The sequence below is a fragment of the Mustelus asterias genome, chromosome 16 (assembly GCF_964213995.1).
Source record: "Mustelus asterias chromosome 16, sMusAst1.hap1.1, whole genome shotgun sequence".
Lineage (NCBI taxonomy): Eukaryota > Metazoa > Chordata > Chondrichthyes > Carcharhiniformes > Triakidae > Mustelus > Mustelus asterias.
In genome coordinates, this window is record NC_135816.1 from 21,190,362 (window position 1) to 21,210,413 (window position 20,052).

The 20,052-nt window shown below is 41.9% G+C and overlaps 1 protein-coding gene across 1 annotated transcript in view; it reads left to right on the forward strand.

Moving 5' to 3' along the window:
* The window catches only part of LOC144505046 (teneurin-2-like), a 2,673,959-nt gene that overhangs the window by 685,622 nt on the left and 1,968,285 nt on the right, over window positions 1–20,052 (forward strand). Inside the window, exon 7 of the mRNA XM_078230751.1 lies at window positions 7,352–7,437. The gene's annotated coding sequence lies outside the window, so the exon portion shown is untranslated. The remainder of the gene's footprint in view (window positions 1–7,351; window positions 7,438–20,052) is intronic.

Sequence of the window (20,052 nt, forward strand, 5' to 3'; positions counted from 1 at the left end):
TTTTAAGGTGTGATTATTTCTGGTCTGTGGGAACCAGAACACCTGAAGATATAACATCACCTTGTTGAGGTTTGAAGATCCAAAGTAAATTTCTACCTGATTCCAATTCAAAGTAGTGCCCTGTCGAGCACAGTCTTAGTTTTCAGATTTAAAAAAAAAAATCAATTACAAACTGCTTGTCTGGGACTACTATTTAATTAGGTTTACTAATCCAAATTACTCAAAAATGGTGTAGGTTTTCAATGGCAAGGTTAAGGTGTTTCAAGATTTTTTCAATTCTGTTATAAGTATCCCATGAGAGAGATACTGGCAACTCTGTCTATTGATAGACACAAATTTCATTATCAGGAACAGATTACTGAAATTTACCTGATTATGTCAGTATGTTGATAAGCCGAACCAGATATTTACTGATCTAATTTAAGCAGACGATGTCAACAGACTAAGCCTGCATTCTCCCACATTGTATAAAATGACTGTGCACTGAAACCATGCAGTTATTATAATATTGCTCAAATCCACTGGAATAAAACACCCTCTCTGAATTCTGGTGAACAAAATCAACTCCTCTCAGAAGGTCGACTATGTAGCCTGAGTGGAGAACTTGGTTTCTCTTATAACCTGCTTCCAGCACCTCAAATGCATGAGCTATGCTGCACAGTGTCACAGCAAAAACTTGGCATGGCAGTGTCTGTTCCTGTTGCCTCCTATTTATCTCTGCAATTAGAAATTGCATTGGCCACAATTTGGAAGGAAATAAGATCTCTTGAATCAGGATTTCAGGCTAATATGATTGCTTCTGGGCCTGAGCTTTCAGAAGTTTGACTTAATCTGAAAATTACTTACATTTAGTAAAAATGTCTGCACTGGTTGAGTGGTAGCACACTTTTACTTCTGAATTACATGAATTCAAACCTCAAACCTGAGATTTGAGCACATAATCCATGCAGACATGTCCCTGCACTAGTAAAGGAGTGCTAGCTGTCAGAAGGTGCTATTTTGATGAGACACTTGGCCAAGTTTCCCCGCTCTCTCAGACTAAAGTAAAAGACTTCATGGTGCCAACACTTATCTCTCAACAAGCATTGCAAAAAATTAAAAGCAGCAGGCCATTTACCTCTCTGCTATTGTGGAACTGTGCTATACACAACCTGCATTTTCCCACATCATCGCTGTTAATAGACTTCATAAATACTTCATTGTGTGAAGCACTTTGAGGCATCCTGAGGTTACGCCATATAAATTCAAGTTGTTATGTCTAGCACAGAAGGAACTATTCTGGCTGTCATGTCTGTGCTAGCTCTCTGTAAGAGCAGTTGAGCTAGTCCTTTTCTCTTTCAGCCTTTCTTTCCTTAACTCTTGTACATTAGCGGAACTCTGCCACCTCGCCAACCATGGAATCGACACGGGCGAGGGTCCGACAAGGAAATCTCCGCTGATCTCGGGCGGGAATTTCCGGTCTCGCCCAAGCGAGGTCGTAAAATCCCGCCCATTCTTTCTATTTAGATCATTATCCAATACCCTTGTCCAAACCAGTCTCCACAACCCTTTCACGCAGTGCATTCCAGATCACAATCGCTTACTGCAAAAAAAGCATTTTCCTCAAATCACTTTTGATTCTTTTGTCATTCACCTTAAATCTGTGCCCTCTGGTTATAATGGAAACGGTGTCTCCCTATCTACCCTGACCAGTCCCATCATGATTTTCAAGACTTCTCCCCGCAGCCTTCTTGCCAGAAAGACAAAGGAAAACAGTTGCAGCTTCTTCAGTCTATCCATATATCTGAGCCCCTCATCCCTGGAACAATTCTCCTAAATCATCTCTGCACTCTTTCTCTCACATTTTCACATCCTTTCTAAAGTGCGATGGCCAGAATTGGACACAATACTCCAGTTGAGGTTGACCTAGTGTTTTCCCAAGGTTCAGCAGAACTTTCTTTGCTTTATTTTTGTAGTCTATTCAGAAGGCAAACACAGTTCAGGCCAGTATTTGTATTGCCCCACTTTTACTGTTTTTTGTTCCTTCTGGGTACGCCTCCATTTATGCATCGCAGGATCCTCCATGCCTTACAACCTGCACTGCCATCTTCAACGATGTGTACACACATAGCCTCTTGCATTGTCTTGTGTGTTAACATCTGGTAAAAAAGCAAAATACTGCAAATATTGAAAATCTGAAAGAGAAACAGAAAATGCTGGAAATACTCAGCATGTTAGGCAGCATCTGTGGGGAGAAACAGAGTTAACGGCAGAATTTAATGCTCCTCCACAGGCGGATTGGGACATGGGGGCCGTGGGGTGGAAGGGAGAATAATAAGGCCACTGTACCTGACTGACTTTCGTGGGTGGAAGTATCAAGAGCAGCCATCACACTGGGAGACTAGTTGCGGCCTTTAAAAAAAGTAAAGTTTAAAGTTTATTTATTAGTCACAAGTAGGCTTACATTAACACTGCAATTAAATTACTGTGAAAATCCCCTAGTCATCACACTCCGGCGCCTGTTCGGGTACACTGAGGGAGAATTTAGCATGGCCAATGTACCTAACCAGCACGTCTTTGGACTGTGGGAGGAAACCCATGCAGTCACGGGGAGAACAGTGACCCAAGCTGGGAATCAAAACCAGGCCCCTGATGCTGTGAGGCAGCAGTGCTAACTACTGTGCCACGACTTAAGCCCTCAGCTTGCCCAGCAGTGGGCTGGGACCACACTAAACCTACCAGGAATGCCTATGGCCTCGATAGGGAGTTGGGGCTACTCCCTCTGACTTGGGCAGTTCATGCTCATCAGAGAGGCCCACCAGCTTCCCAGGCAGGAAAAGTTCTGCCTTCCTTTCAAATTGAACCCCTCCCCCTGCTCACCAGAGTCCTACAGTCTAGCCCCGGTGACCCTGTCTCACTTTACTTTCCTTCATCGCTGCATCAATAATCCTGCTCCTACGTCTTACTCCAGGAGTGGCCATCTCTGACTTTCCAACCATTATCTTGTAAATTGAGTTTGTGTTTGTATATGCCCTGTTTGTGAACACAAGTCCCCACTCACCTGATGGAGGAGCAGCGCTCCGAAAGCTTGTGCTGCCAAATAAACCTATTGGACTTTAACCTGGTGTTGTGAGACTTCTTACTGTGCGCCTGTGACTGGCCAGTGGCTCACTGAAGCAGCTAATTTCACTGGAGATGGTGGGGACCCCTATCACCAACCTGGTTAATGCCTGAATGGCGTTAAATCGGGTCGGCTTTAGGACGGAATGGTTGTGGTGGAGTTGCCATCGGCTCGTCAGCTGGTGGATTGGCTTAGCACTGCAACCATTGAATTCCACTTAACATTTCAGGTTGATGAACCTTCATTAGAATTGAGGAAAGGTAGAATTGTAATCGTTATTGAATAAGAGGGGAAGATAAAAAGGGAAGGTCTGTGAGGGGGTGGACGGCAGGAGAGATGAAATGACAGAAGGGCTCATGGTTCAGAAGCCAAAGTGATTGGTAATGGGTATCTTCAAATGAATTAATTGCATCTTCCTTAAGTTAACTTAATGTAAGATCGCAGTTGACTTTTCTTGGCCATCCAACTTTTATTGCTGGCCTTTCTTTTGTAGTTTCTTCCTACCAACTTTCTGAAGGAACCAATGTATCTGAACGGAATTCTAATGGAGCATCAGAGGTGGGGTCAAATCTGACAACTTTAATAATTTACAAAAAGGAGCTGTTGTTGGAGAAGAAGGATTATCCAAAGGACTGATGGTTATAACATTCATTATTACACTACAGGGAACACTTAAATAAGGATGAATGTTGAATCATACAGCGGAGAAGGAGGCCATTTAGTTCAGCATGCCTCTTTGAAACAGCTATCCAATTAGTCCCACTCCCCTACACTTTCCCCACAGCCTTGCAAGTCTTCTCTTTTCAAGTACACATCCAATTTCCTTTTGAAATCTAATAATTGAATTTATTTCCACCATCTTTCATATAACACATTCCAATATCATAACAACAAGCTGCATGAGAAAAACTCATCTCCCTTCTGATTCTGTTTCCAATTACCTCAAAATTTATCTTTTGGTTGCTGGCCCTCTCGCCAATGTAAACAGTTTCTCCTTATTTATGCTATAAAAGCCTTCTATAATGTCGAACATCTTCTTTAAATCTCCCCTTAACTTTTTTTTTTCTGTTCCACGGAGAACAATCCCGGTTCCTCTCGCTCTCCACTCACTCGCTTTAACACTGGAAAAATGCAACCTCCACCAGTGAGTAAATGTGAAGCGATCTTATTTCCATGCGGCAGTTCTGAGTAATTTTGGATTTGAAGCCTGTGTGTTTTTTTATTCCTTGCTGTCAAGATCCTCAAAGGAAAACAGTAAGAAGCTGCAAACTTCTTGTAGTGTTAGTCCAGTGAGCCTTAATTGCGTAGAGTTCTGATATGGGCATGTCACTTTTGTAACAATTCCCTTCATATTCTAATTCTTTTTCAGTGACATGCCAACAGTTTTCTGGCTATAATTAGCTTTGTTTCGATCAATGGACTGAATGTTTTGCCCTAAGGAAAAGGCAAAATACTGCAGATACCGGAATCTGAAACAAAAACAGAAAATGCTGGAAAATCTCAGCGGCTCTGACAGCATCTGTGGAGAGAGAATAGAGCCAATATATTCAGTCAGGATGACCTGCTAGCAGACCTGCGGCAATTTTCCAGCACTTGCTGTTTTTGTTGTGAATGTTTTGCCCGTTGGGTGTGCGCAGTCGGTGGACCCAGGTAATGGGCATGAGATGTGCCTCTAGCCGCCATCAACCAAGATGGCGATTTCACACTAGCTGGCCAATCAGCAGCCATCATGAAATGTGCCCTTTGAAAGATTGAGCGTTGCCAGTGAGGGTGGGAAGAGTATGGGCATCGAGAGAAGTGATGGTGTGGGAGCGAGGGGGGCGGGTGGGGGGGGGGGGGGGGGGGGCATCGATTTCCCTTGAAGGCTGCCAGCAGCTTTAGGGAGCTTCAGTATTGGTCCAATGACTTTTGTACCAAAACAAAAAAGAAGCAAACTCTCTATCATGCAGAATCAAGCAACTGGCTGCCTAACACATAACTTCTCAACCCTCAAACATGTTCTTTTATTTAACCCCGGACATTTTATCAGCCCTGGATTAGGAATGGTGAAAAAAACTTGAAAGCTGTCTGGCCGAATGGCCTGTGCGCCAAACATAAGCTTGCATGGGTCACGTAAAATTAGGGACAATTACATGCTTCATGGGCTTAATTTCCCTTTCCATTGTCAGCGGCTACATTTCGTACTTTTTCGTGTAGGCACCAGCTGAAATAACATGTGACGGCGTTATGATGTTGGGAAACACGCCCAGCACCTTCCCACGCAATTCACACGAGTTTGGGTCGGGCGCACACCCGGCTCAAGCTCCATAAAATCCTGGCCAACTGGACAAATGCACCAACATTAATGAGATCGAATTTATCGTGGCAAATTCTGAATATGAATTCAATAAATCTGGCAAAGTAGGAATGAGGGTGACCAAAAGTCATAAAATCACACACAGTCCACCAGTACCCTTCAGGGAAGGCAAGTTGAAATTCCTACTCTGTCTGATTTACGTGTCGCTTTTGATGTCATCCAAAACAATTGGGATAGAACAACTGCAAAACAAAACACACCAACAGGACCGTACAGCATTTTAAAGACGAGGCCCATCACCTTCTCAGGGGACCAGGCATAGATGGCAAATGCAACCTTTTCAGCTGATGAAGGAGCAGCGCTCCAAAAGCTCGTGATTCCAAATAAACCTGTTGGACTTTAACCTGGTGTTGTGAGACTTCTTGCTGTGCCCACCCCAGTCCAACACCGGCATCTCCACATCATGACCTTTTCAGCAATAACCACATTTAATGAACATATTTCTTACCCAAAATTCTGCACACTGCTGTGTCATGTGACGATCCAATGAAAAATTCAAGCACTTGTAAAGGAACAAACTGGAGTGTGATTATTGGTCTGGAGCCAATCACTTGTTCGCTGAGATGTATTTTGGTGCAGAAGAATAATGAAAGGAGGGGAAATAAATGCTTTCAAATCTTAATTTGCGATTATGATTCAAGAGAGTTTTTTGTTGAACAAAATGCTAGATTATATTGAAGAGTAATTGCTTTTATTCCAAGAATTTGAATGATTGCTTTCCAAAGATTTTTAAAATGCTTCATTATTACATTTGTGTTTGTCCTTCGTATTTTCGCTGAGCTGGTTCACTGATTGTGTGCCAGGTTGAATATCAGTCCCTGTTTGAATCAGTAATATCCTGTGCAAAGGAGCAAGCTGCTGTGCTGTGATGGTTTCGAACTTAAACACTGGCCCACTGTTGAAGGACCTGGGTTCAAATCTACCACAGAATAACAAATTGAAACTCTCTCCCCACCTGATGTAAGGGCCAACCACAAACCAATTCCTCAGAAACATGGGGCCGCACGTCAGAACTTAACAATAAAGTGGCAGGCACATTCATGAGGGGCTGCACAATAGGAATTTATTACACAACGAAAAGGGTCATCTTCTGAGTTTGGAGCTAAGCATCTTTTTAAGGTCGAGCTTGCGGAGTTTTACTCTGTATCCAGCTGTGCTTTAACTAACTTGAGAACACTTGACATTGGGCACTGAGCGACAGAATAGGAAATATCCCATTTTCCAGCAACAAGATTCTTCATTTTGGCATAAATGATCCACAAAAAAAAAGAGTTTATTGTAAAAAGAAAATCCACTATAAACATAAAGGTGGAGATAATAGACTTTTTAGAGAGAGTATTTCAATCAGTGATTGAAAATCACTGCGGGGGGCGTCACAGTGGCTCAGTGGTTAGCACTGCTGCCTCACAGCGCCAGGGACCTGGGTTCTATTCCCGGCTTGGGTCACTGTCTGTGTGGAGTTTGCACATTCTCTCTGTGTCTGCGTGGGTTTCCTCCGGGTGCTCCGGTTTCCTCCCACAGTCCAAAGATGTGCTTGTTAGGTTGATTGGCCATGCTAAATTTCCCTTTAGTGTCAGGGGGATTAGGAGGGTAAATATGTGGGGTTACGGGGATGGAACCTGGGCAAGATTATTGCCTGTGCAGTCTCGATGGGTCAAATGGCCTCCTTCTGCACTGTCGATTCTATGATAAGTGTAACATTTAAATATTGCACTGATTGGCTATTGTCAGTCATGTTGTGGGACAAACAATTGATAATTTGGCCTTCAATTCTTTATTTGTATTGTTATATTAAAACAAAAGGTTTTGTCATTGAAATCAGGCGGGAAATAACAAATTTTGATACGGTAACTACCAGTTTGAGACACTTACCATGTTGTTTTGTATCTCAACAGTTTGATGATTGAAGGCCAATTTTTGGACAAGCTGTGTCACATAATTCCAATGATTTTCAGTGTGATTTGCTGAAGGATTCAGAACGGTAGGAACAAGTATTTATATATAATTATCTGCTTGTTGCATTGTTACTATGCATTGCTCTTAAAACAAATGCAGGCACCCCTTCAGATGGGTTTGGACAGGATACTGGCAAACCGACAATCATTTATGTTTTGTTGATATACATAATTCACATTTTGTTTGTATTTATACATCGGGTGAGATTTATTCTCCCAACTGGCATTTTTGCAGGAGGGGTTAAGAGTGTAAAATAGGAAATATGGCTAACTGGCCATATCCAGCCCACCCCCGACCTGTTCCCCATATTACAGTGGATGGGTAAAGCTTCATGGAATGACTTCAATCAGGCCATTGAGATTGACCTATTGCTTAAGGATCCCTGATTAAGGATCCAATTGATGGGCCATTCAGGGTTTTTTTTGCCTTGTACTTAACTAGGAGTGTCAGTTCCTCTGACACCCCCGTAGGTAGACTGCTGACTGCTAGCACTCTGTGTACTGCTGTTAGATTGTAAATAAAGGGATTTTGGTGAAAGGTCTTCTGCCTCCGCAGGCTTATTACACTTCAGCAAACCTGTCCACCCTTAGGCCTATTGAGGCCCTTACCTGGCCAACATGTGGCTGGGGAAGATGAAAGTAAAGAGGCGAGTCCACTCTTTCACAACCTCAGGCTAAAAAGTGGGAAGGAAGGGGGTACCTCCTTTGTGTGTGGGGGGGGGGGGGGGGGGACTATATGTTTTTCCTGTAAGTATCTGCAAGATGTTACCCCACTTTGTGATTTCCGCAATGGCCTTTGAAACCTAAACCCACCAAACCCTCCCCACCAATCCTCCCGAGGACCCTGATCCCTCATGACCAAGAATCCTGGATTTAACCTGTAAATTGGGTCAACATGGGCCTTCTCCTCCAAGCTAGCTGTATTCCCAGCATTGGCCACTGTTGGCCACTGTTGAGTTTTGGCGCAGCTGGGACTGCTCAGCTGTCGGCCAACGTGATTGGCTAGCATCCGTTGAGGTCAGACCTTTCCATCCTTTGGGGGCAAAACTTCCAGAAATATCATGCTAAGACTGCCCCCAGTATAACATTTCCATTAGGCAATCGGTTAGCTGATGGGACCTTTTTATCTCAGCGGTGGGGTAGGGTGGGGTGGGTGGTGGGCAAGAGAAGCCTGAACAGGTGAAATTCAGCCCATAGTCAGGTACGAAGGCTGTCGGTGAGATGAAACACTTCTTGGAGTTGAACGAAGTCGGACATTGTTTGGAGCGATTGGATGATTTGCTTGGCAGAAATGAAATGAGATCATTGATGGGAGGGATTGGACATGCGGATTACAGATGAATGGAATAGAATCATTTGACTTTTCATGTTTCTTCATCTGCAGAATAATGACCCATTCAGTGTTAATATCAGGGTAGTGAGAAACTACAAATGGCACATTTGTTGATAACTCAGAAATGATTTAAATGTTTATCTCCTTCCTTAAAGCTTTACTGACAACACATAAGTTGTACCATATGGTTAGAGTTATTTTATCTTCCCACAGAGATGATCCTGTACCCAATGTGTAATACACTGTACCATTTACTGGGTAATTATGAGTGACGAGGAAGGATGTTTCTTCAGACAAGTTTATTTTGGTGTATATAAATTTTTGGTACAAGATGATATTGGCTGTTTATGCTGAATCAGAAGTCTGAGTCCAATGAAACTAACAATAAGCTAATTGAAAATGTAAATGTGATGTTCTGAGAGGGTTTATTAAAGGTCTCTGACGTAGGACCAAGGTCAGAGTTCATTGCTGTCTTTTTTAAATCACTGATAGACAAAGAACTTCCAATTCAAGGCTGTTAGATACTTGAAATTATGGTTTCTGTTTGTTTACTGTCATTATGCCTGTTCTATTCCATTGCTAGAAGTGATAACTTTTCAAATATAACATGTATCTCATGGCGAAGATGTTTGGCAACAATTTCAATTTTATTGATTGCCAAAGACTTTGTATATTGTATAACCGGAAGCTTTCTGTAGTACCAGTTTTTACCCACCAGATGTGACTAGAACACTTTGTAAGCAATCTACGAATGGGCTTTATAACATCCACCAGAGACCTCCAGAGACAGTCAAAAGGAACAATATTACATTGTTATCGGGCAGTAAGATTCTCTCATTCAATTTTCATCAGTCACTGTGGTCCCAGTGAAGATGTCACTTGGTAAATGGGATTTTGACAGTCTTTGAGCTTCAATAATAACATTCACAGAAATCTTTCCAGAAATAATAACCAACACATCCCCAATCACATTGTTTTACTAACATTTAGGTCAAACCTGTGCAGGCAATACCCAGCAACTGTGCCAGGGGAAAGAAGGCACAGGATTGGATCCTTTATGAACAGGCATCGACATTAAGAAAAAAAATAAGTTGAACTTACCGTAAGATATTGAGATTGATTTGTAAAAGGAATCAGACATCTGCCTGAAGGCCGCCAAATCCTAGCAAAGTAGTAAATGTACCACCCAGGCTAATGTATGAGATAGATAGGTTCTTGATTAATAAGGAGATCAGGGGTTATGGGGAAAAGGCAGGAGAATGGGGATGAGAAAAATATCAGCCATGATTGAATGGCAGAGCAGACTCTATGGGTCGAGTGACCTAATTCTGCTCCTATGTCTTGTGGTCATTTGGTTTAATGGTCCAAGAAATTCAGCAATGTGATTTTTCAAAATGATGATACAATAGGTAGGATTTTATGGCCTCCCGCGTCCCAAAACTGTAAAATCCCGCCTGAGATCAATGAACCTTTGCATGGTCTGTCCCTCCGCCCACTATGATTCTCGTGGCAGGTGGGATGGGAAAATTCCACCCCATGACTAGACAGGATAAGATGCAGGAAGGATGTTCCTGATGGTGGGCAGTCCAGAACCAAGGGTCACAATCTGAGGAGATGGGGTAAACCACTTAGGACTGAGATGAGGAGAAATTTCTTCACCCAGAGAGTGGTGAGCCTGTGAAATTCATTACCACAGAAAGCAGTTGAGGCCAAAACATTGTCTGTTTTCAAGAAGGAGTTAGATATAGCTCTAGCAGGTAGAGGGATCAAAGGACGTGGTGGGAAAGCAGGGTCAGGTCTGGGTTGGATGGTCAGCTATGATCATAATGGATTGGGGAGTAGGCTTGAAGGGCCGAATGGCCTACTCTTCCTATATTTTATATCTATGTCAATGATTCTAGGTCAATGGCGGTTTAATGGTTTGTACAATATCACACTTTAAGTACAGGATGATGTGCAAAAATATATGGTGATACTTCAAGGACTTCTGCAGCCTTGCAATTATTCCCGGTAGTATGGAGTGTCAGAGCATATGAAGGTGCACAGAAAAATTATTTAAAGGAATGTTCTTTGTGGCAAATACAAATAAACAAGTGATGGACCAGTAAACAAATTTCCTCCTCATCATTTGTCATGTAAAACAATACTTGAATTTATGAGTCTTAAGAATAACTTATCAATTGTCGCTGTAAGATGTGGGACCAACAGGATCATCATAGATTGCCGTTCAGTGAAAGGAGGACCCACTCATCATCATGGTCATGGCCTTGGTTACTAATCATCACTTCTGCTATTTCTTTTCTGCTGTTAATACAGTGAAGCCAATGTGACAGTCGACCATTTCCATGACGGTTACTATGCTGTCTTAGTCTAGGAGTTGGTGATGCTCAGAGATGGAGAAGCATGAAAGAGCAAAAGGAAACTGTGAATGTTATGCAATGTCCAGGTCATGATGTGACTCGAGACTGAAAGAGAAATATAATGAACTTAAATCAAATTTGGAAAGGCATAAGAGTTCTCACCAATGGGAATATTCCATTGGAACATGAAACATGGCTATTGAGTCCAACTGGAATTCAAATGCATAGCATGCAGTTAACTATATCTAGCTATCAAGTGATCTTATCAAATTCCTGCCCGACTCCTTCTTTAACTTGATGGTATTATCAGCCTTGGTTACCTCCTTTGCCAGTCCATTCCAAATAATCTCCGACACCTTCATGAAGTCATGTAACAGTTTGCAGGCTTCCAGGTTTTCATTGGTTATCATATTAGCCCAAGTCAAAGTACACGCAATACGTTTTAACAGTAAATGTACAAATAAATAAATTATATTGCCCAATAACAAAAGCAAATTACTGCTGATGCTGGAATCTGAAACCAAAAGAGAAAATGCTGGAAAATCTCAGCAGGTCTGGCAACATCTGTAAGGAGAGAAAAGCACTGACGTTTCAAGTCCAGATGACCCTTTGTCAAAGCTTTGACAAAGGGTCATCTGGACTTGAAACGTCAGTGCTTTTCTCTCCTTACAGATGTTGCCAGACCTGCTGAGATTTTCCAACATTTTCTCTTTTGGTTTCAAATTATATTGCCCATTCAGCTTCACCCAGTAGACACATGGATGGGATTTTCCCGCTCTTCCCACCAGTGAAACTTTCTGGACCCACCAACGGTGCACCCATGCCACAGGTTTCCCGGAGGAGTGAGGTGGATTCAGTGGAAAATCCCATTTACAGTGGCGGGACCGGAAGATCCCACTGCTGGCACTGCCCACTGCTGGGAAACACGCCACAGAAAATCCCACCTGTAATCTTCACTGTCCCTGTCCAAACTAATCTTTTCGCCAGAACTTGTTAGGATCTTTATCACCTGTTTCTTATTAACACTGTCAGTGATAAGCAATTATAATATAATGAGTGTTTTTGTGTATAAAACACCAGAAAGGAAGTTTGTCTTTCAAAATAACAAATGCAAACACTATTCTAACCTGTCTTCCATTTCTTATGTTTCACTTCTTTGTGGCTGTGAAAATACACAAATCATATATCCTGCAGTTTAAGGTATTGTCAAATCTAAATTGCACTCTGATATATTAAACACTGAAACAATCTTCGAATAAGAAACTTTCAACCATTCCACAATGTGAAACAAAACCAAAAATTTGAAAATCATATGAGATCAAATCAAATCCTAATCTTACACTGCTTCCAAGTGATCTCTCCATTCACCCTTACATCTTCTGAATTGTGTCCTGTACCACCCTGTTGTCATTCTTTGTCCATGTAATAACAGGATAATCAGAAAATATTAAAGGGATGAGACAAAGTCAATAAGGATTTATGAAAGGGAAATCACATTTGACAAACCTTCTGGAGTTTTTTTGAGGAGGTAACCAGTAGAATACATATGGGTGAAACTGTGGATGTGGTGTATTTGGATTTTCAGAAAGCTTTTGAAGTCCCACATGAGAGATTAGTGTGCAAAATTAAAACACATTGGATTGGAGCTTGGATTGAGAATTGGTTAGCAGACAGGAAAAGGAGAGTAGGAATAAATGGGTCTTTTTTGAAGTAGCAGGTGGTAACTTGTGTTGTCCCACAGGGATCAGTGCTTGGGTCCCAGCTATTCATAATATACATAAATGATTTGAATGAGGGAACTGAATACAGTATTTCCAAGTGCACCGTGACATGAAACTTGGTGGGAATGTGAGTGATGAGGAGAATGTTCCGAGGTTTCAAGGTGATTTGGACAAGTTGACTGAGTGGCCAAATACATGGCAGATGCAGTATGACATGGTAAAGTTATCCCATTCAGATGGAGAAACAGAATGGCAGAATATTATTTAAATGCTGATAATTTGGGAAATGTTGATGTGCAAAGGGACCTGAGTGTCCTTGTACATCAGCCACTAAAAGAAGCATGACGAAACAGCAAACAGTAAGGAAGGCACAGGTATTTTGGCCTTCATTACAAGAGGGCTTTAGTACAGAATAAAGATGTCTTGCTGCATCTGTACAGGGTCTTGGTGAGACCACACCTGGAGTATTCTGTGCAGTTCTGGGTCTCCTTATCTAAGAAAGAATAAGCTTGCCATTGAGAGAGTGCAATGAAGGCTCACCAGATGATTCCTGGGATGGCAGGATTGTCACATGAGGAGGAATTGAGTTGACTGGCTTGTATTCACTGGGTTTTAGGTTATTTAGGACTGCGATGAAGAGAAGCTTCTTCCTTCAGAGGGTGTAAACCTGTAAAATTCTCTACCACAGAAGGTTGTGGAGGTTAAGTCACTGAATATATTGAAAAAAATAGATTTTTAACTGATGGCACCAAAGCATTTGGGGAGAGTGCAGGAGTATGGTGTTGAAATAGAGGATCAGCCATGATCATATTGAATGGAAGAGCAGACTCAAAGGGCCAAATGGCCTACTCCTGTTCCTATTTTCTATGTTTTTATGTTTCTTAGGGTTCCATTTATCATGGGGATTTTGAGCACCTCACTAAGATGCTCTTTCACTCTTCTGTGTCCTTTCTGCACAAGGAGCCTACATAATTGTTCCCATGTCTATATCTGAGGTGAGGTTACTGCTCCCACTGCCTGTGGTATACACTTACTATAGTGTTGCCCCATGCCTACACTTCAATGTGACAGAGTGGTACCAAGAGTCATTCTATTTAAATGTCCGAATATTTTGGGTCACGTGGGAGACGTGTGATTTGAGGTAAGCACTGAAACACATTTATGATGTATACATTTTAAGAAAAGGACATTTTATAAATTGGTTTTGTGCAAAACTCACTACTTGAGATACTGTGGTGATTTAATTGAGAAAACCTGTTTGTTGCAAATTCACTGCTTAGGTATAGACATGTCTAATTAACATATTAAATAGGCATCTGCTATGTGCTTGTTTGCTTCGACATGTAATTAATCTGGATTTTAATGTACAATAAATTTTTTTATTGGGAAGTAATTAAGTTAGATCATGTGGATTGGTTCTTAAGGAGGTTGCTAAGATGGTGCCACACAGAGAAGGCAAGAATGGAGGTCCTTGCAGGAGTGTTTTCACAGCAGTCTGTTCATCTGCTACTGAGCTGTGCTGCATTTTTAATTTTTCCCTCACAGATCAGTCACAAATTAACAAGACAGTTTCATCAACATTTTACATGATTCCATGCTCCTGCTATTGTACTTTCTGCATTATCTGCTGAGACCATTTATATTTGAAAATTCAATGTTAATAATGTGGAGACTCTGAAATTGAGCTCACGCTAATAATACTCAGGGCACAGGAGCTATATTGTATTTGGGCTTCATTTAGTAGAATTTGTAAATCATTTATGATCCTTTTAAGTGTGCAGTTAGTCACACAACAATTTGCAAAGGTTCAGGATTATTAGATTCCTGTTCATTTTAAAACTGTCTATTAGGGTTACCCCGGGTGCAATTATGAAGAGTCTTGTTGCACAATGAGTCATAAAATGTTCAGCTTAGAAAAATTGCTGAACTGGGTCAAAATCGAACAAGGGCTAAACAAGTGAAGCAGTCTTAGCCCCTTCACTGGAGGTTTCTTTGTCAGCTTTTTCATTGCAATGCACTGCTTTGGGACCATGAACATAATTAAAATTGTCTCCAAAACCCCTGCTCATTCCAAGAGGAAAGTGAACTGGAGTGAGGCCATTAGATAAAGGGACAGCAACCACACTAAGCAAACAAAGATATTGAAATTAAAAAAGCCAAATACCTCAGAAAGATGCTTGTAAAATAGGTTGTCGTCTGCTGTCCCCCTGCTTCCAGCCAAGAAAAATAAGATGTGAGATGTAAACCAAGAAGGCAATTAAGATAGAGACTGCGGCAGAGCAACTGGAGACTTTAATGACACAGGTCTTAACTGTAAACCTCTAAATCTCTTGGTTAATGTATATTGGGTGTGATCTTTACTGACTGTTCTCATCCTCTATGTGAGCTGGTGAGCAGAATATCCATCATGACAAGGATTCCTCCATCTTACTCCAGCATAGCATTCACTACTGTCCACCTCCACCACCATCATGCCGAGGAACAATGGACAATTGAATCAGAAGGTTCTTAACCAGGAAGCATCTTCAACTCTGGTTTTACAGTATACCAATCTGATTGTGGCCAAAATCTTCCGTCCTCGTTTGTGGCTGGAATTTTCTGGTGCCGCTGAAAGTGAATGGAGTTTTGGCTGGGACGTCAAACTTTCCATTTGTGCTCGCAATGAGTCCGACCACGGACGAGACCGGAGAATCCTGCCCCATAACCCCAACTGCTCAAATTATATATTAATGATTTGGAAGAGGGAACTGAATGTATTAACCCCAAATTTGCATGTGATACAAAGTTGGGTGGGAGGGTGAGCTGTGAGGAGGACGCAGAGATGCTTCAGCATGATTTGGACAGGCTGAGTGTATGGGCATATGCATGGCAGACGCAGTATAATGTGGATAAATGTAAGGTTATCCACTTTGGTAGCAATAATAGGAAGACAGATTATTACTTTAATGGGTATAAATTGAGAGAGGTGAATACTCAGCGAGACTTGGTGTCCTTGTGCATCAGTCACTGAAAGTAAGCGTGCAGGTACAGCAGGCAGTAAAGAAGGCAAATGGTATGTTGGCTTTCATAGAAATAAGATTTGACTATAGGGATAAGGATGTTTTGCTGTAATTGTATTGGGCATTGGTGAGGCCACACCTGGAATACTGTGTGCAGTTTTGGTATCCTTATCTGAGGAAGAATGTCCTTGCTATAGAGGGAGTACAGCAAACGTTTACCAAGCTAATTCCTCGGATGGCCGATCTGTCCTATGAGGAGAGACTAAGTTGGTTAGGATTAGATTCACTGGAGTTTAGAAGAGTGAGAGGGGATCTCATAGAAACTTATGAAATTCTAACAGGGTTAGACAGGGTAGATTCAGAAAGAATGTTCCCAATGATGGGGGAGTCCAGAACTAGGGGTCATTGCTTGAGGATAAGGAGTAAACCTTTTAGAACTGAGAAGAAATTTTTTCACCCTGAGGGTGGTGAATATATGGAACTCACTGCCACAGAATGTACTTAAGGCCAAAACGTTGCCTGATTTCAAATAGAAATTAGACATCGCTCGAGCAGCTAAAGGGATAAAGGAATATAAGGGGGAAGGTAGGATCAGGATATTGAATTTGGTGATCAGTCATGATGAAAATGAATGGTGGAGCAGGCTTGAAGGGCTGAATGGCCTACTCCTGCTTCTAGTTTCTATGTTTCTTTGTACTTCTGATGTGAGGTACTTTGATATCTCTTGAGGTTGTGAGGTTGTGCATGGTGCTGTGCAACCAGAAGCCTTTAATTTAATTAACTATTCCAACAAGTAAGCATGGTTGCCCGTGAATCAAATACCTAACAGAGACACTGGTACATACCTAGTGATGATGTGATTATGTGATTCATATTGGCTGCAATTTTCAGAACTTGACCAATCCAAAATTAGTTTCTGCAAATATCTTGATGATAAGTGAGATATTTGGTAAACTTAACAGGGTGAATTTTCCAGCTCCGCTGCCACGGGAATCATAGCGGGTGAGGGACAAACCATGGAAAGGTCCATTGACCTCAGGTGGGATTTTCCAGAATTTGGTGCGAGCGCGGCTGGAAAATCCCACCCTGCAAGTTGTTTCCAGGCGTGTTAAGCAGTTTGCCATTTTTTGTACAAGAACAGGAAAATAACAAAGGTAAATAGATTCAAAGAACAAAGAACAAAGAAAATTACAGCATGGAACAGGCCCTTCGGCCATCCAAGCCTGCACCGACCATGCTGCCCAACTGAACTAAAATCCCCGACCCTTCCGGGGACAATATCCCTCTATTCCAATCCTATTCATGTATTTGTCCAGATGCCCCTTTAAAGTCACGACCGTATCCGCTTCCACTACCTCCCCCGGCAACAAGTTCCAGGTACGCACAATCCTCTGTGTAAAAAAACCCACTTTGTACATCTCTTTTAAACCTTGCCCCTCGTACCTTAAACCTATGCCCCCGAGCAATTGACTCACTCTGGGAAAAAGCTTCTGACTATCCACTCTGTCCAAGCCCCTCATAATCTTGTAGACTTTTATCAGGTCGCCCTTCAACCTCCGATGTTCGGGTGAGAACAAACCAAGTTTCACCAACCTTTCCTCATAGCTATTGCCCTCCATACCAGGCAACATCCTGATAAATCTTTTCTGTATCCTCTCCAAAGCCTCCACATCCTATAGGTTCTATAGGTTCTATAAAGCTGAAAGTTGGGAATCAAGTAGATAAGGTTGTTAAGAAGGCATATGGTGTCTTGGCGTTTATTGGTAGGGGGATTGAATTTAGGAGTCGTAGCGTTATGTTGCAACTGTACACAACTCTGGTGCGGCCGCACTTGGAGTACTGTGTGCAGTTCTGGTCCCCACATTACAGGAAGGATGTGGAGGCTTTGGAGAGGGTGCAGAGGAGGTTTACCAGGATGTTGCCTGGTATGGAGGGGAGATCCTATGAGGAGAGGCTGAGGGATTTGGGATTGTTTTCGCTGGAAAGGCGGCGGCTAAGAGGGGATCTTATTGAAACATATAAGATGATTAGAGGTTTAGATAGGGTGGATAGTGATAGCCTTTTTCCTCTGATGGAGAAATCCAGCACGAGGGGGCATGGCTTTAAATTGAGGGGGGGTAGTTATAGAACCGATGTCAGGGGTAGGTTCTTTACCCAGAGGGTGGTGAGGGATTGGAATGCCCTGCCAGCATCAGTAGTAAATGCGCCTAGTTTGGGGGCGTTTAAGAGATCCGTAGATAGGTTCATGGACGAAAAGAAATTGGTTTAGGTTGGAGGGTCACAGTTTTTTTTTTAACTGGTCGGTGCAACATCGTGGGCCGAAGGGCCTGTTCTGCGCTGTAATGTTCTATGTTCTATGTTCTATGTTCTATCCTTCTGGTAGTGTGGCAACCAGAATTGAACACTATTTTCCAAGTGCAACCTAACTAAGGTTCTATAAAGCTGCAATATGACTTGCCAATTTTTAAACTCATTGCCCCGGCTGATGAAGGCAAGCATGCCGTATGCCTTCTTGAATACCTTTTCCACCTGCGTTACCACTTTCAGTGACCCATGTACCTGTACACCCAGATCCCTCTGTCTATCAATACTCTTAAGGGTTCTGCCATTTACTGTATATTTCCCATCTGTATAAGACCTTCCAAAATGCACTACCTCACATTTGTCCAGATTAATCTCCATCTGCCAATTCTCTGCCCAAGTCTCCAACCAATCTATACCTTGCTGTATGCTCTGATGGTCCCCATCGCTATCCGCAATTCCACCAACCTTTGTGTCATCCGCAAAATTACCCATCAAACCAGTTACATTTTCCTCCAAATCATTTATATGTATTACAAACAGCAAAGGTCCCAGCACTGATCCCTGAGGAACGTCACTTGTCACAGCCCTCCATTCAGAAACGCACCCTTCCACTGCTACTCTCTGTCTTCTTTGACCGAGCCAGTTTTGTATCCACCTTGCCAGCTCACCTCTGATCCCATGCGACTTCACCTTCTGCACCTGTTTGCCATGAGGGACCTTGTCAAAGACCTTACTGTAGTCCATGTGGACAACATCTACTGCCCTACCCTCATCAATCATCTTCACTTCCTCGAAAAACTCGATTAGGTTTGTGAGGCATGACCTCCCTTCCACAAAATCATGTTGCCTCTCGCTAATGCGTACACTTATTTCCAGTGGGAGTACATCCTGTCTCAAAGAATACTCTCCAATAATTTCCTTACCACTGACATAAGGCTCACCTGCCTGTAATTACCTGTATTATCCTTGCTTATATTTGAAGATTGAGATCAGATAGTCTAGACTCTCTCTCTCTCTCTCTAAATATATATATATATATATATATACAATATACATATAAATAGGAACACAGAATTTAGAAAATCTGCAGGAAAGACAAACTACAATGTCATCACATGAAGCCCTACAATAAAACAAAAATGACAGTTCCATTCAAATATATTTTATGCCTTGGCTTATGGTGCAACTGTAAGTACAGCTGACAGCATGGAAGAAAAGAATGTTTATGAAACTGTTTAAAGCTTCTCATCCCTCATAATAATGCAAAGAGAGGCCTGTAATTGATTTATTTAGTTAAGTTTCTGCGCTCAAATCCTATTGCTATGAAGGCCAACATACCATTTGCCTTCTTTACTGCCAGCTGTATCTACACACTTACTTTCAGTGACTGATGCACGAGGACACCAAGGTCTCGTTGAGTATTCACCTCTCTCAATTTACACCCATTCAAGTAATCATCTGTCTTCCTATTCTTGCTACCAAAGTGGATAACCTCACATTTATCCACTATCCATCATATGCTGTATCTGCCATGCATATGCCCACACACCCAACCTCCCCAGATCAGAAATAAATGGTTTGTATTCATTATAGTTTATTCTGATTTCAAAGTGGTTCAACTTATCTGATAATTCATTCTTTTTGGGACTCAATTTCTTGATATTCCTTCATTCCAAATTCAAAATCATTCAAAATTTCTTCCATAAAAATGACTTTGAAGGACCAAGAGGAAGAAAATCCTTTCACATCTGCAGGATGGCTTTAAGCACTCTGCAGCAAGAGCTATTTCTGAAGCCACTGTGCAGACAAACACAGATATCAATTCTTGCACAGCAAAGCCACAAATAGTGTGTGAAATAAATGACCAGTTAACCTTGTTCTTTGCGGAGATAGGAGTAAGTTAAAAACATTTTCCCTGTATGTG